The sequence below is a fragment of the Tachypleus tridentatus genome, chromosome 11, assembly GCF_004210375.1.
Source record: "Tachypleus tridentatus isolate NWPU-2018 chromosome 11, ASM421037v1, whole genome shotgun sequence".
Lineage (NCBI taxonomy): Eukaryota > Metazoa > Arthropoda > Merostomata > Xiphosura > Limulidae > Tachypleus > Tachypleus tridentatus.
The window spans coordinates 51,711,976-51,735,645 of NC_134835.1; the positions used below are offsets into that span (position 1 = coordinate 51,711,976).

Below are 23,670 nucleotides of genomic sequence, written 5' to 3' on the forward strand. Positions count from 1 at the left end.
ATATTCAGTCAGATTCAACATGATTAATTTTCATTAACATACTTCTTTTGACACTTTATTTTGCTGATTGCAGTAGTGACCAGTTCCAGCTATAAATCATAAAAAAAAACACCTCAAAACTAGAAAAATTTAATGACCTAAGTCTTGGCATTTCAAAATAGGTGTTGCCATTACATTTTTCAAGCTAGTATCAAGATATTTACTCATAATATTCTTGTTCAAGATCACTTTACATCTAATAAATACATTTCCAATAAACAATAAGTTCTGTAATTTGTGTGCATAATTTTAACATGATAAGTTTAAAAGTAATTTTCATAAAATAGGGATTTTACTATCACTTAGTTTAACTCACTAAGCCTAACTAAGCTTACTAATGTCAGAAGAGAATTTCTGTCAATTTCATGTATAATTTGAGATCAAAATCTATTTTATTGAATTATATTTAGAACTGTAAACATTGTATATAGCTATTTCAAAACTATACTTCATTAGTATTTGTTCAGACCCCATACTGTGATATAAGAAAGTGGGAATGATGGGCTTTAATAACTAAACTAATAACAAGAAAGGGCAATAATCAGAGAAACAAGACATAGGTAGTTATACTCTCAAGGAATGATAGGTTCCTAAATATAAGTTTATACTTTTGGATGAAAAAATATTATGAAAAATTCTAATTACATTATTATTTACGGATGAGAATTCTGGGAGCTGCGAAGAAAGGAAAGTTGGAAATGTTTTTAACTTGTTTACAAGCTGTGTCAAGTAAATGCTATAAAGTAAAAAAACAACAAATTTTTAAAATATTGAGTTAGTTATTGAAATATAGTTGTATTTATTTAAATTTTGAAATATATATGTAGGTGTTCTCCCCTCCACCTAAAAGGTTCTAACAAGTTGATAGAATTCATTTAATTATTATTCTTTGTTTGTTTAGGTTGTTTTTAAGCTGGTTATTTTGTTTATTTTAAAAGTTGTCAATTATCTTCCCAAATTGCTCCCATGTCTTTGGTTACAACAGTGGGATGTAGAGCTGTTCCAGCTCTATCCATGACGCTGCACAACAAAGTTTTTGCTTCTTGGACACTGTTGGGTGCTCCTTAAAGATTTTTGGCTGCTAATCACGAAAATCACATTCAAATTTGCCCATCACATACCGTTTCATTGAAATCTTCAGTTTTACCAGGGCTTTGCTGCAATAAAGAAACGATATCAGGGCAACTGGAATCCATCAGTGCTTGCTGACTACTGTTGGATATTGTAACGTGATGCACTGGACATTAAATACAAACGAAAATCAGGAGCAAAACAATTTTAATTATGTTCAATTTAATAGCATATTAGAAACATAAACGCAGTTAAACATGTTATTGCCAGTAAACAGTTAAGTGTCTATTTCTCAGAGTTCCTATATGATGAAGCAAAACCAAAACTATATTTGTGCATACCCACCAGGTACCTGTCACAATCAGCAAAAACTTTTCAAAAAAATTGTTGTGTAGTGTAATTTCTATTGAAATTAATATATTGTCATTTATTTATCTTTTAAATCTGGTGGTATTGCTCTTATATAAATTAAGTTGTTTAAATAAAATCTTATGTTACTAAATTCAGTCTTTAAGATGTATTATTCCTACCTATGCTTTCACTTCTTTAATAGCTATATCTTGGCCCTTTTTGATTTTTTAATATTGAACCTGTACAATGTGCTTTATCTATTATATTCAATTTTGATATTTTACTCTTATACCCTTATTAATTTCCAAACCTAGTTCTTTTTTTTGTATTAATTAGTTTAAATACACTGTTTCTATCTCTATTAATAATTGAATGAAGTATTTTCCATGCATTTAATTTATAAACCTATAGTTTATTTGCAACTTTATTTCAAAATTATTTAGGTTTGAACTTTTGGTTTTGAAAATTTCTGACCAATGAGAAAAGTGAGAAATTAATAAATATAGAGAGAGAAATACAGGGTATATTGTAACTGTTTGTAGAAGTAAATTCCCATACAGTTCTTATCTCCCTTCACAAGACTTGCTATTCTCACTCATTGCTACCTTCTGTATGCAAGTTTTTTTTTTCCTCTATGCATGCCATAAACCTTCCACTTCCCCCTGTTGTTTTAGATTCCAACATATCTCTTATTCAAATCATGTGTCACCTATTAAACAATGCGATATGTATGCTCATATCATGCATACAGCTCCCTATTAAACTATCATTTTTCATTTAGCAGTGTTAGAGTTAGAACATGCTTTTATGTTTCTTTATTGCTGCATTTTCAACTTTGTTGTGCTCCCAAGGTAGTTAATTTTCAATATAATTTGATTTATTGAACTCAGTTATTATATTAGTTTTTATCGATTCATTCAAGTCACTTTTTTCCTTGTTTTTTTGCACCCATCCATATTATGGGTGGTGTAGACATCAAAAGTGGCTGGTCTTCCACTGTTGATATACTGCCAGGGGTTTCATGCTAACAAAGCTATGCTAGCTCTTAGACCATTGGTCTTCATTCTCCTCAGTAACCTGATATCCTATACGTTTTGTCTTTTCTGATACTGCAGTGTTTCTACTTCCCTTGTTATTCCCATGCTCATGCATTCCTTCTGCCTCACTGGTATCCTACCCTTCCAGATTGGATTATTTATGTGGTCAGTTGTTCACTAACTTCAACTCTGTTTTAATCGAACCAATTTATAATGTTCAGTGTTACCTTTTTTCCATACTACTTAATTCCTTCTCTTAACCTGTGCACATCAATGGCTGGATTTGTTTGCCATTGAAATTTTGCAAACCCTTCTCCCATTACCTTTTTTTTATCCAGTTCATTCCTCCTCTCACAAATCTTGAAGCTCATATAAGTGTTGTTCCTCCTTTTGTCCAATTGGTCTTCTTTCTCTTTCCCATCTTTCCCCCTTCACTGGATCCAGATAGGCTTATGTGTCAACTCAGGGCTCTTTGTTCTTCTAGAGCCAGTATTGCTAGCATCTGAGACACATGATGTGGATGATGTGACCTCCTAACACCACTTGCACAAACATTAGAGTTTAGCCATCCCATTTATAGATAATGTGACCTCCTTATAAAATTTACACAAGCATTGGAGTTGAATCATTGCAGTTGTAGTTTACCCCTTTGATTCGGAGCTCTCATCCTACCTTTGTGTGGATGTTAGTTATCAGTATTGAGGGCTGATATTCAAGTAAACAAAATCACTAAGAGTCTTCACAAGAGTTTGGGTTGTCAATTATTCTTCACAAATTGCTTTGTCTGTGTCTTGGGTCACAGCAGTGGGGTGCGAGATTGTTCTGGCTCTATCCTTGACAAACCTGCATACTCTTCTTTCAAGAATATTGTTGCCATTGGATAATGCAGTCATGTGCTATGATTGGGGGGAGCCGATTTCATGTGATGGGACATCTTTGTAATACCTGATGACAGTTCCCAGTACAATAAATCAGTAATGATTCTCATCACATTCCCAGAAATTGGTTTATTTCTTCATCCCCAATTCTTGGGATTGAGGTGATGATAGTATGGTTCTCATCCTACTTTCAAGTGAATGCTGGTATACCATGAAGAGTTATTTTAGATGTATTTGAATTACATAGTGTGGTCTGTCACACCCTTGCCATTCTACACTTCACAGCTTCCACCCTTGTATACTAAAGATTACATACAGGTGAACAGTATACCTGGCTCAGAAATAGTATTTCCTCTGTTATGTTCTTCAGATCTATTTCCCTCATTGTCTGGGTATCCTTGAAACCCCTTCCTGAATAAACGTACCCTTCCAGCCATAGGAGTGTTAATATGTGACAATCACTGTTCACTGGTAAAGAATAACTCAAGAGTTGGTAGTATGGTGTGTTGAATAGCTACCTTCGAATCAGTCTTATCACTTCAAAAAACAGGGAAGGCTTTCACAGGTAACCCTTAAATAGCTTTGCATTCAACTCGGAAATAAAGCATTTTTTAGGAAATTTTGTTGAATAATTGTGCAGTTATTTTTCATTTGGGAAAAATGTGTAGGTTTACAGAATTCAAATGACATTTAGGGAAGTGTTTTATTGCATATATGAGTTTAAAAGTGATCTACTCTTCACACTAAATATTTTATTGAAATCTCCTGTGTATATGTGTCAAAAGTTGAATGATTGCTTAAATTTTTGGAATGAGTATATGTTGTTATTTATTTTCTCTTGGGAAGTAATTAAGCTGTATCCGAAGATGGCTGGTATGAGTATTAAAACTTTTATTGAGATAAAGTGAGAACAACGTTTTAAGCTTCATAGATCACCTTCAGGTTAACAAAGTACTTAAGCTGTTTAAAATAAATTATATATTAATGTTTTGTACATCTCCTATCAAACATGATTTTATTTCATAATTATTGACTTTCAAGAATCATCAACACAAAAAACTTTATAGTTAGTGTGTTTATATATGTTTATGTAGGTGCCTGTCTGTTCATGTGTATAACTTGGGTACTGTTTTTTTTTTTATTATTTATTTATTTTTATTTTTTTTTAATTGTTGTGACATATTGGGAATAATCTCATAATTAAGGTTTTGTTTTCAGTTATTCTTTGACCTCGCACCTAAAGCTAAAATTTTATTGTACCCACTTCGGTCAAAGTTGTTAGTTTGATATTTTTAATGAATTTTGTAAATAATAAATAGATTAACCACATACAATAATAACTTTTTTTTTCATAATAGCTAAAGTCATCATGCATGACCCATTTGCAATGCGCCCTTTTTTTGGTTACAACTTTGGGCACTACATTGATCACTGGTTGAGTTTTGCTAAAAAGCCTGGATTAAAACTTCCCAAGATTTTTCATGTGAACTGGTTCAGAAAGGATGGTGATGGAAAAATCATTTGGCCCGGCTTTGGTGAGAACTGTAGAGTCCTGGATTGGATTTGTCGACGAGTGGATGGTCAAGATGTGGAGCAGGTAATTTGATTACAAAAAAGTTTGGAGGAGGGAAATATCAGAAATTGTATAAAAATGAATGTGCAGATAATTTCAGGAAAATATGACAGCTAAAGTCATCAAACATAAGATCATGTGAAAGCATACAAAGTACTTGAAATTCATCTTAATTAGTATATAGTTTGCAAACTTTAGAAGTATGATTAAATAAATTTTAACATAAGTATTAAGCACATCAACTGCTTTATCCATTTTTGACATGGTTGTATTTTTAAAGGACTTGAATGTTGAAGCCCAGTAGTTACCATGCCTGACTATCAGTCTGTGTGTTCGTTGTTCATATCCTATCATTACAGAAACAGAATTGTCTTTACACTTTGGAGCTAGGGGGTGCATATGTCAGTATTTGAATAGAGAAGTGTTAATCAAGTTGGTGATAACTTTCATTAACTAGAAGCCTTTTATACAGTTAAGTTTAGAATTAGGGACAACCAGCATAGATAGTCTTTAAATAGCTTTGCACAAGTATCAAAAGCAAAGAGGCTGACTCTTCAAATGAGAATAAAAAGAAACTTTTATGGTTTGAGACTACTTTTCACATTTATTACATGCATTATTCCACTTTTTTTCAGGGTCTAACTGATCACTAACACAATAAATATGATTGATTTACATTGTAAGTAGGAATGTAACTCATGAAAATTCTTTATAAAAATGAAAATAGTTGATGAAATAGTTATCAATTTGTCTTGAATGATCCAAAGACTATGTAGTTTAAGAAAAATAAGGCATTTGATTTTGATCTTTTTTACCATTTATAATAAATCAGTCATTGTTTAATCTATATTTATTTGCACTCATTCTTGAAAAGTTTACATACAGTATGATTTTCATTGAGTAAAAAATACTGTTTATTATATTATAGTTTATACATCTCATTTGCATAATCTCCAGAATCTTCTCCATTATATCATAAACTCTAGATATCATCAACATAGAGTGCAATGAACTATTTATATTTAAGAAATGGAAGTATGTTCATATCTTTTAAATGTTCCTAGGATATTTTTTAAATTTCTCATATGCATAATTTCATGTCTTTACCTTTTCACTTAGTTTTTTCATTTTCTTCTTCAATATTTTGTCTTTTTATTCTTGATGCAGGTATACCAACCTGTTCCTGCCAACGTAATCTCACAATGTTCTATAGTTATTACAGGCAAAGGTCATCCACAAATTCTTTAACTAACACTTGCACATGTTAAGATGGTCTTCATCTTGCTTAGACATTTCCACTAGTCAAACTACATCAGTGTAAATATATACACTCAGAATTTTCAGATATGCATTTATAAACACAAATAATACAAAACTAATTAAAATATTAATGTTAAACTTAAATGCAATATGTTTCAGGCTGTTACTAAATCATGCAAAATTTCTTTTCATTGTTTGTAAGCATATCATTCATCCTCAAACTGTCGCCTGGCAGCACAGCTTTGACTTTGCAAGTGGGTGTAGCTGACCTAAAGCTTAGAAATATAATGTAAAACCCCATCAAGAAATTTTTTGGAAATTTTCCAGATGCAAATGAAAAATAGTTGGTACTTTATTTCACCTTCTGTGCCAACAGTCTTTATTATGTTTTTGCTGTATCATATATATTAAATAGCTTGTGAAGTTTAGACTTGTAACCACAAGTAGATCATGTGACAGCAAACACCTGCAGTTTTAATTTTTGTTGTATCTTTTCTTTTAAAATGAAGGAATAAAACTTAAATAATATAAAGCTTTAAGTTATAACATACTTAATAACAGTAACTTTATTAAAATTTATTCATATTAAAATAGTTTAATTAAATTATGAATGTAACTCAGTAACATACACAGAAAGATTTTATAAATGGTGTTGGTGATGTTGGTTAAGTACAGCTTATAAGCTATGAAAATTTACATGTATGCTACTTTGAACTGTTATAGTTTAGAAGTAACATAACTACATTGTAGTTATACAAGATGTCTCATTTACTGCTGATTTCCTTGAAACACTTCTTTATGGAATTTTATTTAGTAAAAATTTAAATTTAAAAAACATCTTCAATTTCTAAATTGAATAGGTAACTTACTAAATCTGGACTGCAAGTTCAGATCTTCAAATCAATATCAAAAATACTCATAAGTGACCAGAGCCTCTGCCTCGATAATATTGGTTAACTGTTTTTTCCAAGTATGGCTCTTCTGTACATGTGACAGTCTTGTACAGTATTACATTCAAGATTTAATGAAGCAACTTTTATTATAAATGCACGTTAATACGTTTGTTATAAAAACAATTTATAATTCATATTCTTATATTATTCAAGTGTGAATCTTTTAATTTTAAAAAGAAATATTAATGATTCTCCATCTTAATTTTTCCATGGATGTCACATCTGAGCTCTGTGTTATTAATATAACAATTTTCTAACTTCAGTAATGGACTTGTACAGCTTCCAACTAATTATAAACAAAAATTGTATACATACTTACAAACAAGAATCTAAAATTTTTCAAATCCACCAGAGAAGTGCCCCCCCCGCCCCTCCATCTCTTTGAATTTTGAAATTGTGTGCTAATCAGCTAAATGGTTGAAGAATGCATTTATAACTAGTAAAAAGAGCAGATTCTATTCTATAAAAATCATACGAGTCATTTAGTTTTCTGTTAATTATTAAAAAAATTACTTTATAGTGATTGTTTTGTTGCTCTGAATGTTCATGGAATTTTTTAAACTATTTATAACTCACTTAAAAGGCAGATACATTAGACTACTTTTAAACCTTTTGATTCAAGTAATTGTTGTAATTTTGTGTTCTAAAATGCTTACTTTAAAGCTAATTAATTTGGTTTTTGACATTCAAAACTTCAGAAATTCAGAGGTTTATGAAAGAACCTCTTCAATTTTTATTGAAGTTCAAATAAGTTTGATTACACAGTAAGTAATACAGATCCTTGTTTTAGTGTATGTATAATTTTTCTTATATATTTTTTTTAAAAAAAAAGGTATAAATGAGAGATGTCTTAGATTAGCCTAGTAAAAGTTCAGAAAAATAAAATGTAAAACTGCTATTTAGATTGGTTCTACAGAAACAGCTAATGGGCATATACTGTGGGTTATAGCTTTTTGCATGTTGTTGTCTAATAGTACTTAGTACAAAGTATAACAGTAAAACTATATAATTAAAAGCAGTTAGCAGTTGAAGTAATTAATATAATTATTTTTTGTTCTTTCTGATCAATAATGGATTCAGTGTAGAGGGAAAAATGGTATTTATTTTACTTCATAAATTTCAACTTTCATTTTACTGTATGTTGATTTAGTTACAGTTAACATTAGAATAGAAAAATTAAGAAATATAAAGTTTTACCAAAATAAACTGTGTGTGCATTTAGAAGATTCCAGAGGTTGTACAAATAAAATATGCCTTCACTCTATGAGTCTTCAAACTCAACATTGCATGGACAACTGGCTCCTGCTTGCTTCATGTTCACAGTCCAGAGACCACACACATTTGTTCCTATAATAAGCAACACCAGACTATTCTTGATAAAAGTAGAGAAACCCATTCTTTCCCCCATTCAGTACCTTCTTCATTTGGGGGTTTTCTTTAATTCCAAGCTTAGTAAGGCCCAGCCTTTTCCTCTTCATATTCAAGATATGGAGCAGGCAGTCTTCAAGGCACTCACTTCACATTCTCTAACAGTTTGAGAGATTCCATATCCTTTAGGAATGAAGGTGTGTCAAAGCACTCATTTCCACGGGTTTAACTCATATTCATTCCTTTCAGTGGCCACTCCTTGATCAGTGCAATGCTTTAGATCCCTTGAACTTTTTTGACCTTCCATCCCAAATCAGAGCTGGTCTTGTTTCATGGCTAGACAGAGAATAGACCATACCTTCTCCATCTACTTCAGATTTACCTATCTTCAGACTTAACTTTATAAAGTTGGGTCTTGCCTTAACACTTGGGTGTGGGACCTTCTAGTTTCTAGTCAGTCAAGGAGTCTGCTCTTGAGATCAACATCCTTAAAATGGTAGTTTAATGAGGTTTATCCCAATTCCTTCTTCTCTTGCAGGGAGGTTTGTTATGGTACATTCCAACAACTCCACAGTAATCAGTTACATTATTAATCAAGGTCACATTCAAGCTCTGTGCTTTCAGACTTTGACTATCCTTTTCTGATCCGACAGTCACCATGGTGGTTTTATCATGCAATGTTATTGGCACTTTGAATCTAGTAGTGGATCATTTGTCTCAACCTAACAAGATTCTACACCCAAGAGTGATCCCTCAACGCATACCTTTGGGTAGGTGGAGTTCTCAGCTGGCAACACTTCATATCAATGCTTTCATCACTCACTGGAGCACAAGACTTCCTTTCTTTTGGTCTCTGATTCTCCATCTATTAGCTCTAGGAGTGGACACATTCAGTCAAGATGGGAAAGTACATAAACATTTATGCTTACCCTCCAATTTGATTCCTCTCCAGAGATTTATCACTAATCCTAACCACTTTGTGTCTAATCCTTCTTGTGACTTTATATTGGCTGGCATGACCAGAGTTCACTTTTCTTTTCTCTGTACCCCTGTGTTGGTATTTACTTCATCAACCTTGATCAGACATTGTTCATTCAGATGTCACCACACTCAGTTTTCAAGCATGGTTTTTGTCACATCTATTGTCTCAACTTAGGAACTGACTCCAGATGTTGCATCTTTCCTTTCCCTATCCATCAGACTTTCTTCAGTGTCCATTTTCCATTTGCCAAAGGTGATGGTCTACCTTACACCTTTGACTTCTTAGGTGTGGTTTCCATCCTTCTAAATCTGCTGTTCCTACTTTTTCTCAGTTCTTTACCTAATTGTTTGATAAACACTTGTCTGCTTTGACCATGTCCAACTATTGGGAAGTTTTGTCAAACACCTTCCATTTATCCAAGTTTTGCCATTTCCCTCTATTCCAACTCTTTGTACTCCACTGGTATAGCAGTAAGTCTACAGATTTACAATTCTAAAGTCAGGGTTTCTTTTCCCCTGGGTGAAAACAGCTGATATTGCAATACGGCTTTGCTATAAGAAAACATGCACTCTTTTCTACTCTTTTTCAGTTATGTATCATCCACATTTCTTTAGTTTTCCTGACTAGGATCTCAGTGTGTGGTCTTTTATGCCTTTTTCTATCCTTCCTTTAAATTTTTGCCAACATGTTTCATGTACTATTTCTCCCTCAAGACCTGCTTTCTTCTCCTCCTTGCTTGTGAACATCATCAACTAGATATATATGCCATTAATATTACTTGCATTCTTTACCATTCCTTTTGTGTCATCCTGCATCTCAAATGGTCCTTCCTCCCTGAGACCTGTTATGCTTGTAAAGTTGGTTTAACTTTCACACTCATTTCTTTATCCTCCACTTGTACTCCCATTTTGATCCTCATCATTTTCTTCGTCTGGTTTGTTCCTTAAAGTGTTAAATGGCACATAACTGATTGAGTTTGTCAACTCATTAGGCTAGCATATTCTGACTTTCCTTTTCTTTCCTGATTCATCAAACCTTCTTCCACATCCATTTATCAAAACCAATAGCCTGACTTTCTCCTCTGGTAGTCTTTTTGGCATGGCTTTCTTCCTTCCTAACTTTCCATTTCTCATCATTCTCAGTTATTCATCTTGTTGTTAGGCAAATGCTTTCTCTTTAATTGTGTTTAGGTATTGGGTTGCCTTGTCAGATACCATCTGTTTTTCCTGGTTTTGTAGGATTTTGACTTTCCCTGTCATGTTTCCTCTTTTCAGATTCATCATAGCTTTTAGTTACTTGCCTTCTCTCTCCTTTAAATGAGATGTTTAAGGCCAAAATGTGAACCACTCCCAACACCACCATTATCACTTATGATCTGCATGCTCTAGCTGTATTTTGCTGAGGTAGATATCATCTTCCCTAGTCATTCTACACATGCACATCTTTTTGCCTTTGATTGGGATAACTTTTATCATTTCATTTGTTTTCAGCAAACTTCATTTTTACCACTGATGATAGGATGTTTGTGCAGATAGTTCTTATGTAGTTTTGCATAAGATTCAAAAGACAATAGGATCTCACTTTGTGATAGGGCAGGTGTTATGCCAGGTTAGTTATGTTTTTCCTCAGACCTAGCCTGTTTATTGCTTTTATTATTATGCTAATTGTAAAGATGGATGGAGTGCAAAGTTGGTTTTCCTACTTTCTTTTACCCTGGATGGTTTTCCCAGGGGAACAGCTGTTGTTTAGAGCAGGTCTAGCCTACATGGGATCCTCCTTGTAATACTGGGTTTTTGATGACACCATTCTGTTTTTATGGGTGAGTGCCATATAGGCCCTTCTTTTCATTAATTCTAGTTGAAGGAGGTTCTTTCCCTGCTCCTACAGTGGAGTTTTGGGGACTTCGCTTTTTAATACTAACAACAGGATGTATGTATATTGTTCTTATAGTTGAATGAATATTCAGTTGTCTCATGCAGGATGTCTCTTCCTTGCACTTACAATTGAGTTAGGCAATATTTCTTCTTATAATATCAGTTACAGACACTACCCTGTTCTTACAGTTGAGTTGATGCAATGCCATGACTGTTGTGCCAGGTTCAATTTTTTTTCAATTTCTTGCTCCTGTGGTGGTTTTGAAAGTTTGTCTGGTTTTAACTGAAAACTAACTTCCTTTTCATAATTCCATTTGCTTGATGTATTACACTGTTTACTTGTAGTTGGAGTTGATGAGTGCATAAGCCTTAGCCACTATCTTTATGTTACAATATATTTCCTTTTATCTTTTGTGATGTGATCCCCACTCCTAATGCTGAGGGTGAGTCGTGAAACTTTGTCCAGTTGAGGTTGTGTATTTACGTAGCTAATTCAGTTTTTATTTTTCTGTGAATTGCACCTCTTTGAACAAATTTCACATGTTCACATCCTTTTTTTTTTCAACCATATCGGACTCATTTCCTGTTTCAAAAGCAAAAGGCATACCTGTACCAAATGTAGTGCAATACCCCACAAGTGTGCTTTGCTTTCATCTTGGATCTCACCTATTCATTTTGGGCAGTTGATCGCCAATGATTTTAATATTGTGCAGCTAAATTAGCCTTTGTAACATGAGATTCTAGCCTTGTGTAAGTGGGGGTAAGACTGTATCAGAAGTTAACATTATTCTTACACAGACAATAATTAACATATAGCAATATATATAATAACTATTCAATCACAGTTGGGTTTAATTTATCCTATATTTGTTTATTAACATTCAACAAACAATGGGATGATGCAAATTCCATCCTCTATCTTGTTGACATTCTTTCAAAAGGACTGGTATTAACAATTCCTACAAGCAGTTCTTTTTTCGATTAGTTTTTCTTTACTTGTTTTATAAAATAGCAGTTCATTGATGATTGTTTTCACTGAACTAGAAATTTAAATGTAATTAGAGATTTATGCTGTTTTGGAATAAAAGCATGCAATAAAGTTAAATCTAAAAAAGGAATTTGCTTTAGCACTTTTCTACTATAATGAGGGCTGGAATGGCAGCATTAAGAAATAAGTTAATCTTGCTTTACCATCATTGGTGGAATATTATTTTAGTTTTATTTTATACTTTGAATAGCAATCACCTTCCTATATCTGTCTGCAGGTAGTGAAAGGTGATAGAGATGTGGGACATTGGACACTTGAGCATCCACATTTGGTTATTCTAACATTTTTTTTTAGTTATTTTATTGTCTTAAAGTTTGTAAGACTGGTGAACAGAAGTTGAGATTAGTAGATGGTATGTATATCTCCACCACACTGTGGGTCTTACATCCAGTAACCTCCAAAATTCAGGGCATGTTTTGTATTCCACATTATTGGCTGTATCTTGGTGTTTTTTTGTTGGTTTTTTTTATACAGCATCAATTATTATTTTTGGTTTTTGGGGTTAGTTTTCTTCATTGGGATGTCTTTCATTATGAATTTATTTGCTTTTTTTTTGTTTAACAAAGTCCTTTTTTATGTTAATTTTTGCTCAGCTGTGTATAGTATGTCATTCTTTGCACCATGGACAGTCTTCCTTATGTTGTAAGCTTGGGGTTGAGCAGCTTTTTATTGCCACTTCTTCAAGCACTTTCTGCTCATATGACATGTAATTCTTTCTCCTATATTACATCATGCTCTGTAACTTGACTCTTTGTATTTAAAAGAAACAAACTATTCAAAAGCACCTCAGCTTCTTGGTCTTTTGAAATTTACTTCAGTTCAAACGTTGTAATTTTTCAGTTTAGCTGCACCATTTTAAAATGTCAGATTAACTACTGTCTGTTAAAATATAAAAAGCTTTTAGTTGGTTTAATTTTCTTCTTTCAACCTGAGGATAAGAAGTTCCAAACTATCGATAGTGTTTTTGATAAACAGAGTTCCTATGGTTTACAGTTATCATTTGCAGTTGTATGTAAATTACTCCAAATCTGGCTGGAAGACTTTCAACAGTGAGTTGTAAATGTCTTGAAATCAAGAGAAAGCAAAATATTTATGAAATGCCCTCAACATGATTTAATTTCCAATAATGATGTGTTTTAGGTATAAAATAGAAATTAATCACTCAACCAAGAATTATGTTATAACAAGCAAAATTTTTTGCAGTAAACATACAGAAAGGTTGCCTTTGTGATAAAAGTATAGAAATACATAATCATTGACTTCTTGACTGCAACCAAAGATAACTATAGGTCAAAACTATTTTCCAGAATGGAAGTTCAAATCACATATTTTGTTTATAAAATAATATATTTTCATCAGTGACAAACAGTTTACAGTAGTTAATATTTTCCAGGTAACCCCAATTGGGTATGTCCCTAAAGATGGTTCCCTCAACCTAGATGGACTTCCTCCAATTGACATGAATGAGCTGATGCATGTACCAAAAGAGTTTTGGCAGAATGAGGTTCAAGAGATCCGGAAGTATTTCAATGAACAGTTGCCTCAGGATCTACCTAATGAAGCAGGTGAGGAACTGAATAAACTTGAGCAACGTGTTAATAATATGTAGAACAGCCATTTGTTGTGCAGTATGAAACATTAAGCTAAATTTAATGTAAATTATGGTGACAATTGTGACCAAAATGTGTGTGGTTGCTTATTAGAATTATGTATATTAGTGTTTTTCCCACTGGTATAACTAAATAAAATGAGCAGATAAAAGTAAAACAGATAAAAATGAAAACAAGTAAATACATTCTTTTGATTTTTAATACTAATTTCATTGACGTTTTAAGTACTTTCCTTATACAATACAATAAAATATGTTCAGAGAGGCATAATGGGAAAACTTTTCAGCTGATGGGTCACCAATTCAAAAAAAAAGTATGAATTAAAGTATTTAATAACTTAAATGAAAGTAAGTAATCTTTATTTGCATACATATATATACATATTTATACTCAATAAATAAAACTGTGAAAGATCTGCCATATTGAGGTATTTCTTTCCAAAATGTGTATACACACAGGAAGCAAAAATAAAACTGCTTTTAATTGGATTCAGATAAATGCATTGTGCATGAACATGGTATGTTGGATCTGAGACTTCTTACCAAATTTTTGCATAATATGAAATTCCAATAAATTTGATTTCTTAATCTCAAGAGAAGTGTACAGATTAGAAAGGTCATTGGAATGTTCCACAAAAAATGAGCTTTAATAATTAATAGCATATTCATGGAATATTAATTTAAGAGAAAAATTAATTCACAAACAAGGTATGATCATTATCATTATACAGACTTTCATGTGGGGTGTTTTTTATTATTATTTATGAAAGATGCTATTGGAAAAGTTAAGAAAAAAGTTGTAATTTTAAAACAAATTGTTTAATGTTCTAGAAAAAACATTATTTGATCTTTATATGCAAAAACGGCTCGTTTGGGCTGAGAAAACACTTTACATAGAAGAGCGAACAACGTTTCGACCTTCTTCGGTCATCGTCAGGTTCACAAAGAAAGAGGTAACTGACCGGAAGCTGACCACATGTTTGAAAGGGGTTGTGTAACTGTGTGTCGAAATGTAGAGGGCGGTAATAATCAGTGATGACGAGAAACCCACTTACCGGAGGTAATACCGCCCTCTACATTTCGACACACAGTTACACAACCCCTTTCAAACATGTGGTCAGCTTCCGGTCAGTTACCTCTTTCTTTGTGAACCTGACGATGACCGAAGAAGGTCGAAACGTTGTTCGCTCTTCTATGTAAAGTGTTTTCTCAGCCCAAACGAGCCGTTTTTGCATATAAATTTCTCAACAAGTGGGTTTCTCGTCATCACTGATTATTATTTGATCTTTTTCAGTCAAACAGAATTTTAATTTGCACCAAGAATTTAATTTTAATATTCAAAAATGCTTTTCATTATTCAGGCCAATACTATTAATCAGTGTTAAAATTTCATTTGGGTATTACTTGCTACCTTAGTGATTGCATCTTAGATATACTGATGGTTTTTGAATGTAGTCAACTGAAATTCAAAATATCAGTTATGAAGTATTTGGCACTTATAGTTTAGCAAATTATGTAAATAGAAAGGAAAAAGGTATTAAAAACTAGGTAATTCACTAACTGGTGAGGTTTCATGTAAGTTGTGGTATAGAAAAAGTACTATCAATTGTTACAGTTCATTTGCAATAAACCTGCTATTTCATATTTCCCATTGAAGTTCTAAGATTCTATAAAATTTTGTTTGCTTCAAATAGTGAGTGATCTGTAGAATAATTATATGAAGTTGAATAAAGTGTTTCAAAGAAGGCATTTGTCATCATTATAGTGAAATACTTTTCCAGACCAGTGATATGCATAAGATTAACTCTTATTCCAACTGCAGAAGGAAATACCTAGGCCTTTTACGATGCAATAACAACCACTTTTCAGGTTAGTGGACTCAGAATTGTGTTGGCCAGAGTGCCAACATGTAATGCACAGTCAATGTGACAGTGTGATTCTCAAATCAAGATAGCAAATTAAACATGTTTATCATGAAATGGTTATGCTACTGTGTAGTTTTAGTATCATCACATGCAGCATTACCACATACTTGTGAAACAGTGATGCATCAGGTATATTTTTTGTCCATTTCAACACCTGTACTTTTATAATAAAGTTCTATGTATTTAAGGAGTCTACAAATGTAGACCCACAAGATTCCAAAAGCCTGTCAGACTCGCTGGCTCAGCCAGAATGAATGCATATCATGGATACAACTGCACTGAGAACCTTAATACTTTTTATGTAGCACCAGTGTCTGGCCAAGAACTTTCAAACTCGGAAGATACTATATATGATGAAAAGTACATTCACGAAGTTGTACCTTGAGTTCCTGTCATTCATCTTGCCAAAGATTCTTGGCTTCAATGTAATATTCCAGTCATCATCACCAATGATCCATTGACTTCATCACAACGTATCAGATTTATATGTGGAGCTATTGTCGATATACATAGATCCAGCTTGCTTGAATCAAAGCCAAAATAAACTTGTGAAGATAACCCCTACTGCTGAGTTATCTGTGTGGAAAAACGTTTATATAGGTAAAAATGCAAGCCAAGTCCTCACAACCCTTACCTAACCGGTTGATGAAAAAAGCGAATTTGCTGGTGTTTATAGGAACTTTCTGGTGATAGCATGTGTAGAGATAAAGAATTGCTTCAACCTTAGTTGCTGTGTACAGATTGGTGCATGTAAGCTCAACATTGTATCAGTGAAGTCGGGAAATATCGTTTCATTTGTGAGGGGAAAATAATTCACTTTCCTGGTGTAATTAATGGAGTTGATGCTGAGAAAGAACAACCAATGGTAACGAATCCTGTACAACAGTGAACTCTAACAGCTTAAAATTTGATGATTTCTGGAGGTCAGTTATGAAGAGAATCAAGTACAATTCTCTTAGCTTTTACATCAAAGGAATGCTGACTGAAAAGAAATCCTCTCACAAATCCACCATCCGAAAACAGCAAAGCACAATAAGTTCAATGCACTTTCACTCCTGAAGTATGCAGTTGTTCAAGGAGGGTAGGCAAAGGATATAGTGAGTCTTATGTAAACTTTGAACTGCTGGAGAGCATTAGAGAAATTTAATTCATCAATGTACAAATAAAGCATCTATTAGTTATTTTATTTTTGCTTAATATTCCATATAGATTAAGAATATATTTCACTCTTGTGCTAGTTTCAGTATAAGTGCTTCAAACAGGTAGACTTAATCATGTGCATGAGTAACAAGAAATAAATTAGGTTTAAGACAAAGTTATACTATATTTAATTACTAAATTATATTCAAAATATAAATTCTAATCAATTGAATTTGTTTCCTTTTCTGTATTATTTTCTATTTCGTTTAATGCTTAGATAGTATTGCATACACGGTCAGGCATCAGGGACAAAGGTAAAACAGTAGATCAGGAATTGATTCATTACACAGTGGATATGATAATATATTTAATTTCTTTCATTGAGATGATAAAGAAATCCTATGAACATCGTATTCAGACTATCTGTGTCATAAGAGGTTCTACTCCTCCAAAAATAATTTTAATTGAATAAAAATCACTGGCACTCAAAATTTCCATTATGCATCTTCAAAACAATTCCTAAAAAATAACAGAATACCAACGTCATTTATTAAGCAATGGGCAACCAATAATTGTCCAGAACTCTACGTAGAAAAAACCAGATACACCCGAAAGTAATAATAAAAATATTCCTATATTTACCACCATCATAATTCAAGAGAAGCACAGTATATTTGTACACAATGCTGTCATTTTAAATAAAAAAACCAAACATAAATAAATACAGAAAACAATAAGTTATGTTACTCGAACAAAACAGCTCCACTCTAAACCAATGGCTGGCGCAGTACGATTTTTGAAAAATGGGATCATGTAATCGCTGAGTCAAAATATACATGACGAAACATGTCTCAAACTTCAAACAAGCACATAACTTTATGAAGTATGGTTAATTATCCGAAGATGGTCAAACAGTGCATGAGATACTGGACAAGTCAAACTTCCTGTAACAAGTGGGAAAGGGATATAACTTCTGCACTTGACAGATGAAAACATTTATGACAATAGTATGATCCAGGTCAGGATATAGAAATAGTTAGACTGTGAAAAAGAAGAAGAAAACGCTAATAGAAGATAAAATTATTCAGAAGTAAAGGAAAGTGAAATTATAGTAGCTAAAGAAAGTGTAAGCCCTATCAACGACTCCTAATAGAAAAAGTTTATAATCGACGAAGGAAAGGAAAACTAAAAGGGACTAGGAACTCAATAAATAAAACGTCATGTCTTGAGGAAAGTGAAATGTTAGAGGAAATAGTCACCAGTAATAAAATAATGAAAGTAAGGTGAACAATACCATCCAATTCTTCCATATGTTTGATTTAATACTTTAGCAGTAAGTGTTTTTTCTTTCAGAAACTTTTTTAGATTGCTCGTTTAGCTAATTTACTGCTAATATAACATTTAAAATAGTAGTTATAAATACTAAATATTTTAAATGAGTCATAACAAAAATTCGTTATGAGCTATATAAATAGATACAACATAGAGGTCTTATTTCTCCAAGAAACACACACAGACAGTCTTAACTGAAATTTTAAATTTTAGAAATAAGTTTAAGGCCTCGCGTCTCTGTTATCCTAAGAAGCTAGAACAGATATCATTATATATCCTAAATTGACTGGCAAAATCAAATTGTTCAAATACAAGAAGACGACCTGTGTTAGTTAGATATATATAAACGGCAGAAAGATAAAACTAGTAAATTATATTCAGGAGTCTAGGTGCTACTTTTTCTGTACCTATGATATTATCATAGACAGAAATTTTAACTACTATACCCTAAAGTGTAATAGGCAAAATTTAAAAAAAAAAAATTAGAGATGAAACTGTAAACTGGCTCCAACGAGTGATTTACAAACTTTATTTAGGTAATGTCTGGTGCCACATTCAGGTTTCCAGCCCCGAATGTTGTATTGGGGTAATAATGGAGTGGGGTGAAATATTGCAGTTTGCAGTAAAAACCTGATTAGCCCAATTGACACTAAAGATCATGATGTTATTGATCACCACGTAATATGCCTAGAAATAGCAACACGAAATAAAATAGACCGAGGTTATGAACATCGGACACTTAATGTACCTGCTCTTGAAAACATTAACACAGCAGAATAAATACACATATAACACAGAAAACCCTACCACAAATGAATGGGAGTACCTAAACCTTGAAATAAAAAATATATATATATACAAGAAAGGAACAAACACAACAACAAAGACATAAATTTCCTTGACAAAACATTAATGGCTGGAAGTAGAACACAAGCAAATGACCCTAAAATGGCTGAATCCATATAAATAATAACTGAATTAAGTTAACTATATTACAAATTTGAGGAACTACAGTTCAAACACTAGAGAAGGAAGAAAATTTCTAAGGAGTTCTGTACAAGCACTTTAAGGGAGGAAACTCAAATAGCTTTATATAATGAACGGTAAACAACAGCATACCACCGATCTCTACTGTCTTGCCCCCAGCTAGTGCAGCTGGTATGTCTTAGGATTTACAACCCTAAAATCAAGGGTTCGATTCCCCTTGGTGGGCTCAGCAGATAGCCCGATTGACTTTACTATAAAAAAAGCAAAAACACGTCTCTATTCTAAGACGACAAAACTGCTCAATCCACCTTTTGGTGACATCTTAATAGGAACACTCACAACACAAGAATGCTGAGTAGTAATCAGTTTAATGAAAAACAACAAATCCCAGAACAACTGAATTATATAAGGAAAAATCTGGAACGCATTAGGAGACTAACTTACACTGAGAACGAACTCCTGTCCTAATTTTAAGACTGGTATAATCATGACACACAACATTAAATAAGAACTAATAACACACCTTAACCATTACAAACCAATACAGACTATAAAATTCTCACAAATTGTACAAATACCAAAATAAAAATATAAAATACTGTAATCAACAAACAAAGCTGCAGTGTTCCGAATTCAATATACATAATTCATATATACAACAGAAACAAACCATAAGCAGTGGTGGGATTCAGGGGGTTCGCGCGAACCCGTTCTTAAAAATTTTTTAGCTTAGCGAACCCGTTGATGGCTTCAATTATACCGTCGAATTGTTGATGTCGTGGAAACTGATTGCGTCACACTTCATCACACATTTCGACAAGAAAGGTTTAATGAGAAAATCACAGACCGTATTATTGACAATCAATTATTGATGACAATCAATTGACTATTTGGAAATTTTTAAAATGAAATAAATAAAAGATTTTAAAGCACTTTTTCCATTATTTTCCTTTTCAAATGATGTATCAGTATAGACTTCCGGAAAAGTAAGAGAACCCGTTATTATTGAGGCCTTCCCTTGAGAGAACCCCTTCTTAAAATTTTTGAATCCCACCACTGACCATAAGTCAGTATAATAACAATTCACCAGGAGAAAGCGTTTGACCAAGTCAAACACGAATTCCTCATGTTAAAAAAAGAAAAAAAGAGCTTCCCAGAGAACATAGTAAATTGAGTCTAATCTATCTTCACAAATATCAATGACACATGAGCTGTCAATGTTTATCTATCCAGGATAATTCCTTACAGCTCTGAGTAAGACAGGATTGTTCACTATCTTTTTTGTCATGGTAATTGATACTATACTTTCTTCCATGCATCAATGCCATAACATTAAGAGTATTCCTATCCTAGAAAACCCAGTACCTGAGCAAAAATTGTTGCTCACATAGATAATGTCACCTTAACTCTAGCACAATCCAGTCTATTATTCAATATAATATTGAAATAGTAAATGTGCACACTGTCACTACTGGCACAAAAGTTAACTGGAACAAATCCTATGCATTCTGGTTTAGTAATAATATTTAGTAGCTTACGAAATAATGTATTCGGTCTAAAATGGATTCACGGCCCAGTTAAGATTTGGTGTGTATCTTATAACACACAATATCAAGCTATATATAAACGGAATATTCTTACTTAAAAAAATAAATTAAACAATAGACAAGTAGCAAGAGAGACAGGTTTCTCTTCTCACAAAACTCAAACTATCAAACAAAAAGCTTTTTCAATCTTGTATATGTAAGACAAATACACCTTATACCCATCACAAACAGCAAAAATAAAACAAATTAATAAAAAAGTGTATATATACTATGGTCAAATACATAAGAACTCGTTAAATGGGAGGTAATTAACCTCATTCCTAATTAAGAAACACTAGGTATGACAGATTTAGATTAACATTCAACAGCAATTTCAACGCAATGTATTTGCATGCTATTTCAGCCTGAATACCTGAAAACAAATTTTACAATTGGGTTATCTGGTGTACACTGGTAGAAATCGAACCCCTGCATTTAGCACTGTAAGTCTGTAGACTTACTGTTTTCCCAGTGGAGGACAAACCAAGTGGATACAAACAAAATCTATAATTTAATGTTAACACAGTGCTACTTCAAAGTAGATACATATTATCCTTCCATAGACTGAACTAAAAGTCTCACCCTAAGTTTATGTGATCTCCTTTTTGTTCATTAGTACTTAAACCCTTATTAGACTAAATAAGCATGCTAAAGCAAGAGCATACAGAGTATTACTTCAGCATGGCTCTAACTGTATATGTGTGGTAAATGAAAATCTTCCCATTATTATGGTAACGCAGATGCTATGTTGTATAATACTGGTGTCGAGCTACCTTAATTGGTGAAGAAAGTTAGGTCAGTAAAACACTAATCTCTGGCAGAGATCAAGAGAACGATGAAATCAAATAGCTTAACTTTCTTGGTTCCTCAGAATCAATGTGAAAAACTTTCAAACACCTTGGTGAGAGTGTTTTAATTGTTACAGCTTTAAGTATTGAAAAAAGAAAGCAAGTGCATTTAATATGAATATTTTAAACATACTGATTTAATGAACGGACGCACCAATACTGAGGTGAGGCAAATGTTATGACAATCATAATGGGTTATAGATTAACAATTATTTAATCTAGTCATGTTTGGTTAGCATAATGATATATGTATAATGAATACTTTATGTGCATTACACGGCCTCAAAGTCTTTATTTTCATCTCTTACCATGCATGTTCCCAAGAGATGGAGAAACTTATGAATCACAGCTTCCTAATTAAAATATACTAGCTTATAACATGATGAGACAAATTAAGCCTTATTAGTCTTCTATGTCAATTGTTAGATGTGGCTATATACAGAAAACAACTCAAAGAACATCAAATGTTGCATTCACAATGATAGTCATGAAGAATATATTATCGTATGGTCCAGGAAGTGCTTAGAGGTTTGAGAGCAAAGACTGAAATTGAAGCAGAAGCCATGCATAAGAAATCTTTGAATGACCAGCTTATAGTGTGTAAGTGTACTGTCATAGTTGATAGCATTAAAGATGTTGATATCACAAAAGTTACTAACTACAGAGTAACTGAATCAAAAAGAAATAAAAAGACAAAGGAACAGGGGATGAAGGCAACTCTGGATGAAATTTGTAAGCTCACAGTGAAAAGGTGAATAATTTAAAAATGATAAAATAAAAGGAACAAGCAACTTCTTATAGTACTTGAAGCCAAAAGCTTGTGTCTGTTCTGTAAGTGAGGGATACCCTATTATTTCTTTAAATGCACTCATTAAAGTGCTTGATATATATAAATTTTTATTATTTTACATTTATAATATATTTTGTTTTCTACTGTATGTGTTTGAATCTAAACTACATCTCATTAGTTGGTTAAACTTAAGATATATATTGGGATTATGAAATCATTAACAGTAACCATGTGCAATAGTGAAATAATCCATTCTGATTTTTGCATATAAACATATGAAAATATGCATAATTAGCTGTAATCATTGTTGATTTTAGTTTTACTCAAAGTCAGCAGTTGCTCTGATTAGAGTTAATAACAGTTCATCAATATTAGGGCACAAGAAGATCAGTCAAAGATAAAAAGGAACAGCTCATCAAAATGTTGATAGACCTAGAAGACATTTTAATGAGCTGTTCCTTTTTATCTTTGACTGATCTTCTTGTGCCCTTAATATTGATGAACTGTTATTAACTTCTAATCAGAGCAAGCTGCTGACTTTGAGTAAAACTAAAAATCAACCTGGTAATGATTATAGCTAATTATGCATATTTTTCATATGTTCTTATATGCAAAAATCAGAATGGATTATTTCACTGTTGCACATGGTTACTGTCAATGACGCCATAATCCCAATATATGTATCTTGAAGGAACAGCTCATTAAAATGTTGATAGACCTAGAAGACAAAGTCCACATCAAAGAGAACTAGAATTTATAAATGAACAATCACTGACTATATTAGTGTTTAGTTACATTAAATAATTATGTGTGTTACAGTATTTTTAATTTTACAAAAGTTGGAATGTTAATGGGTGTGAACATTAAGGACTAGATCCTCAAAAATACCTTGTGCAAAGCATGACTTCAGATGCATTTAATTCAGACTAAAAAAGTTTCATTACATTTCATAGTATGCATGAAAAAATTAGGTTATATAAAAAACTGTTTATTTACTCTAATAAAATTAACTTTAAAAA

General features: G+C 32.6%; 1 pseudogene across 1 annotated transcript in view; it reads left to right on the forward strand.

Annotated features, from left to right (window-relative positions):
- The window catches only part of LOC143232149 (phosphoenolpyruvate carboxykinase, cytosolic [GTP]-like), a 41,084-nt pseudogene extending 26,873 nt beyond the window's left edge, over nt 1–14,211 (forward strand). Inside the window, exons 9-10 of the transcript XR_013017399.1 lie at nt 4,735–4,973; nt 13,828–14,211. The product of XR_013017399.1 is annotated as a phosphoenolpyruvate carboxykinase, cytosolic [GTP]-like (transcript). The remainder of the gene's footprint in view (nt 1–4,734; nt 4,974–13,827) is intronic.
- Nucleotides 14,212–23,670: the final 9,459 nt, after the last annotated feature.